Source organism: Bidens hawaiensis, unplaced genomic scaffold (genome assembly GCF_021521415.1).
Source record: "Bidens hawaiensis isolate Kalapana, Puna unplaced genomic scaffold, B.hawaiensis_p1.1 tig00035032_1, whole genome shotgun sequence".
Classification (NCBI taxonomy): domain Eukaryota; kingdom Viridiplantae; phylum Streptophyta; class Magnoliopsida; order Asterales; family Asteraceae; genus Bidens; species Bidens hawaiensis.
In genome coordinates, this window is record NW_027496080.1 from 108,785 (window position 1) to 114,784 (window position 6,000).

Genomic DNA, 6,000 nt, shown 5'->3' on the forward strand with positions numbered 1-6,000 from the left:
ACTTCATATTAATCGACACATGGAATATAATAATCATATGTTTTGATTTATCATGTACCTTTCATGCTCTCCCTACTCTCACACTTTGGGTTGTTAACCCTTTGTCTAGTGTGTGACCATTATTTCTAGTTTTTTTTTTATTATTTGTTGGTTTTTAATACTCTTAACTTTCTTTCGTTGGTAGATAACAATTTCAATTTTCGCTTTGTCTGTCAGCACTCAAACTTTCAACCTATTTGTTTTTATCACTTCCCCATTAACTTAAGGCTAACGTCGTTAGTGGAGACACTGGCGTGGCTTTCTTTATAATATTTACTTAGTTTACTCAGCTGATGTGTCAACTTATGTGTCATGCCTATAAACATCAATTAAACACTTATTATATTATATCAAACATTATCAGGATTTAAGCAATACATATGAAAATCATTCGCAGATTCATAAACATATATATATTTAAACACATACTCTCTCTCTCTCTCCTCAAGCCACATACCATTCTTTCTTTCTCTCTCTCATCCAACACTTGCCATCACCACCCACCACCAGCTAACTCTGGCAACCCACCATGCGACCACCATCTAACCTCCGGCAATCCATTGTGTGAGCACCACCAACACCGTCTATCACCACTGTCACACCTATCACCAAATACGGCAATAAAAAAACCTTCATTCCGGTAAAACACGACTACTGTAAATCTGGCCATCATCAATATCACCGTTAAGTCCACAAACCACAACCATATATTACGACCTAGATCTAGCCGAGGAGAATGTGGGGTAGTCAGAGGCGGCCATTCGACAGTGGTAGAAGATCTCTAATCAGCTGATTCCTCACCAACTTCTAGCGAACCGTTGTACCAAAGTTTTACAGAAATTTCTTCCATACTCCCAAAACCTAAATCTAAACTTGCCTAAAATCAATTGTGGATAGAGAATTAGGGCTTGAATCCAGCTTGAATAGATGTGTGTTAGAGAATTTAGGGTTCAATTGATATGTGTTTTAGAGAATTTAAGGATTTGAAGTGTCGATACGTTTGAATTGTTTGAAGTGTTAGAGAATCCCGATGATTTGTTTATATATTGTTTTAATGTTTGATATAATATAATAAGCGTTTAATTGATGTTTGATAAAAAAAATAAAAAAAAAATTTCCATGTAGGCAAGACACATAAGATAACACATCAGCTGAGTAAACTAAGTAAATATTATAAAGAAAGCCACGTCAACGTCTCCACTAATGACGTTAGCCTTAAGTTAACGGGAGAGTGATAAAAACAAATAGGTTGAAAGTTGGAAGTGGTGGGAGACAAAGTGAAAGTTGATAGTGTTATCTACCAACGAGAGAAAGTTGAAAGTATTAAAAACCAATATGCCTTTATTTATCATGTTTACTTTTTAAAAGACTTCTAATTTTTACTCGATGGATGATAATGCTCATAATTTTTGATTTGTTACTCACCACTCTCAACTTTCACCATATTTGTTTTTGGCACTCCCAAACTTAACGAACCATAACTCCGTTAGTTTTCTTGCTGGAGTGGGAATTTTTATTAGTAAAAAGCAATGTTGTAAATATCACTAGGCGGTCCCTAGACGGCCGACCCCCTTGGAGGGAGTACTCGGAGTACTCAGGGAGTACTCGGAGAGTACTCGGACATGGTAAATATAAAGAAAATTAATATTTGGTTATTATATATATGTCAAATATCATAAGTTTATTAATATTTATAACAAAATAGGTGAATATCAATATAAATAAAAGAAATACATTTTTAAATATAAAATATTCTAAAAATTACTAATTATTAATTAAAAAAAATAATACTTGTTCTTTAATATTATTGAAATAACAGTTATGTTTTATTTTTTTTAGTCAAAATCGGTCCAAGTTCCCCGATAAGATGTGATTCTGGCTGAGGTTGACCACATTTGACCGATTCTTAGTAACTAGGCGGATTTATAGAAACTCGCCTCGGTGACATACCTTGTAGCGAGTACTCGGAGAGTACTCGGCCTTGTAATCCTACTTTTACAACACTGGTAAAAAGTAGGTTGTGAGTCCCACCTTCTTTCTTCAACATATTACATCTTCACCTAACTTCAACAATTCAAAACCCTAGATCTTAAAAACCCGCCACCATTCCACCAACCACCGTTCACCACCACCACTCTAGTCTCCACCGCCCAAAGCGACCAGAATCATTTGCTCACCGAAAAACGAGTTAAAGGTTTCCAGCAAGCACCATATCCGTCATTTCACCGCTCACCGCCACAACAACCACAACCTCCACTCTCCCCCGCCACCACCGTCGCACCCAACTACCTTCCAGAATCGTCTACTCGTTGAAAAAACGAGTTGTAGGTTTCCGGCGAGTATATTCTTCATCGTCTCTCCACTAATGCACAATCTCAATGATCTCCATCGTCTTTCTACACCTCTACACCATCTCCATTGTAACGAGATTGCTAGAAAACCAAATTCGTCGGAAAAAACGAAGTTGTCAGAAAAACGAGGTTGCCGGAACTGGAGGTTGTTAAGGCTTTTTTGTTGAAGAAAGAAGACCGTGTGGATCCACAACCTACTTTTTATTAACAAAAATTCACGCCATCAAGAAACTAACGGAGTTAGGGTTCGTTAAGTTCGAGAGTACCAGAAACAAATAGAAGAAAAGTTGGGAGTGATGGATAACAAATCGAAAGTTTGAAGTGTTATCATCCAAAGATAAAAGTTAAAAACCAATATCCTTTAAAAGAAAGATACAAAAGTCTTTATTACCGAAGCCCATGCCAAGAATGTTGTCTCACATCAAGGCATAGAAGAGGGATCATCATCTTTGGTCATTTTGTTAGTAATATTTCTTAATTCTTACCTCTTGTAGAGGAATATTTTCGCACACTTTAGTATTTTAAGATTGTAGGCTATAATCACAATGTGTTTCAATAATAGATTGGTGTGCGGATTAGAATAATGCTTTAGATTTAGACTTATATTCCTTTAAATATATAAATCATGATTATTCTTTATGTTTGTTTCATTGTGTCCTCTCTTGGTAGTTTAAGCACACTTGTGTTTTATTTAATACAAATGTGTTTCATGTGAGGGTTTTGTTTGAATTAGTATATGTTCTAGTTATTATTTGACTATGTATCAATTAATACATATCTAACACTTCTTGGTAGATGAAGTTATGAGTTAAATATTTCAGTTATCATTTGTGTTCCCGAGTCTCATTTAATGAGGGGTGGGGAAAGAAAATAGAGGAAAATATAAAAAAAATTATGTTCCAGAGTTTTTTAAGAAGGGGAGAGGAGGGGAAATGAGGGAAAATGTTAGAAAATTTAAGCATATTATCATCCTTCTAAATTGGAGAGATTAGGAGAGAAGATATTTGTGTCTAATTATAATTTCCATCAATTCCTAAATTACCCTTATATCTAACTCTATGTAATAGTTTACTTAAAGGGTATAATAGGAAAATGTATATTTATTTTCTTTTCCTCTTAACTCGGGAACACCTAAAATGATTAATTTTCCTTCTTTTTCTTTCATTTTCATTAAACTCGGGAACACGAAATAAAATCACATATTTTCCTTCCCCTACCTTTCTTTGTTGTCATAATTCTCCTTCCTTCCCTTCCCCTCGTTAAATAAGACTCCGGAACACAATCCAGCAAAAAAAAAAGGGTTTGATGACTCGACTTGAAATAAATCTCTTTTAGTTGTTACAAAGACCGATTTTATTTATTTATTTGCTAAATTACAAATAGGAAAATAAGTAAAAAATAAATAAATAAAATAAAATCATGCGATTTAGAAAAATAAAATAAAGCCGGGATAACGTGTAGTTATTGTTAAAACCTATCCTTCTGGATAACTGACTACTTCCCCTCTTCTTTAAATTCTTTAATTGGCAAATCATTATTAAAATTAAAAATTATTCTGTTGCTAGGACTTGAACCGGGATCTCTTTGGTGAGAGCCGAGTATCCTAACCAACTAGAATACAACAGACTTGTTAATGCTCACCAAGTATATTACCTATATAGGAAACAAATAGAAATTGAAAATGAGATGCTAACATTAAAAGAGTATTAAGAAATATATGCCAATATCAAAGTAGCAAACAATTGACAAATCCAGAAAATACACAACTTGATACGTACACACGGATTGAATGGTTTTTTATACAAACAATTACCTATTTTACTAAAACTTATTATAACCTTCGTATTGCTATTTAAAATACTGTATTTTTTAAAAAAATTTAAGAAGTTAGAAGCAACGATTTCATACTACGGTTTTGCTTACAACTTATCAGAAATTACACATTCAGTTCTAAGTATTTACTTGCGAATAATACGTTTGGACATGTTAGATTTTCTATGTACTCTTTTTGTGAAATTACATATATATATAAATAGGATGAGTATCATTACAGAACTGTTAAATTATTTAAGAACTTGAAAGAACCATTGAAAACTAACGTTTTTTATAAACTTTTTGTATGTTAATGTTCTTTGAGAGTAGTTTTATCATTATGTATATCTATATCTACGATTACAGTTTTGAAAATTAGTTTTTATACATATCTATGTTTTGTTTTACACATATGTAAATTTGTTAGTACATAAATTTTACATATATGTAAACTTGTGATTAATATATGTAATCAAAATTTTTTATATAAAATATGATAAAACTACTCTTAAATAATATTAATATATAAAAAAAATTAAAAAATTGTTTGGTTGTTAAGGGTTCCTAAAAGTTTTTAATCTTTTTAGAGTTCTTGAATAATACCAACCTATAAAATGTTATCATGAAATATAGAGTAATTCATGATTTATGGTAGTCTTTTTGTCAAAATCTTTATTTTAGTCCATTGCCTTTTTTTTCCTATAGTATGTTTTGGAATCAGTTTATTGTCATTTAGTCTTATGTAGCGTTTATTATACAGTAATGACAGGCGGAATGAAATGATTCATTACGTGTAAATGAAATAAGAGGTGTTTGGTTGCACAATGGAATGGAATCATCCATTACACATGGAATCTCATTCCATCAAAACCATTCCTTCCCACCCCCTTCTTATTTTCCATTCCATTCCTCCTTCAACCTACTTTCTCAACAACACCATCATCTAACAACAAACATGCCACCACCACCACCACTACCATAGCCACCACCATCATCTGACCACCGTCACCACCACCACCTCCGCCGCCACCACCGTCGCCACCACCACCACCTGACCGCCACCGTCGCCATCACCACCTCCACCACCACCTTACCACCAAAGCTTCCACCTCCACCATCGTCGCCACCCGACCATAACCGCCACCACCACTATCACTGCCTGGCCACCACCACCGTCATCACCACCCTACCACTGCCATCACTACTAATGCTACCATCGCTTGATCCCCACCACCACAACCACCACCGCCGCCTGACCGCCACCACCACCGCCGCCTAACCGCCACCTTCGCCACCGCCACCACCATTTTCATCTCCAGAGCTACCACCACCGTCGCCATTTAATTTTTTTTTTGTAATAAAGTATATATTTTGGGATAGGAATATTTTTATTATTTCTATTTCATTACTAAAAAAATTTTCGGATACCAAACAACATAAAGTAATTATTCATTTCATTCCCATATGTTAACCAAACAAGACAAATGAATGGTAATGATCAATTTCATTCCTTTGTCCATTCCGTTCCTTCTCCTATTCCATTCCCCCTTCATTCCATTCATTTCAACCAAACATACCCTTACTCTCTTAACCCCATATACTTATAATGTTAACCTGGTGAGTGGATTCATATTTGGTTCAAAACAAGCTCATGTCAGTCAGTTTAGTTTTCTGAGTAAAACGAGTCGGGTCAAAACTGATTAATATCTGACTTGACTTTTTAAATAAAATTATCTGATTATATATGTATAGAGGCTAACTCAATGATATCTATGAAGTCTATAACAAAATCCATCTA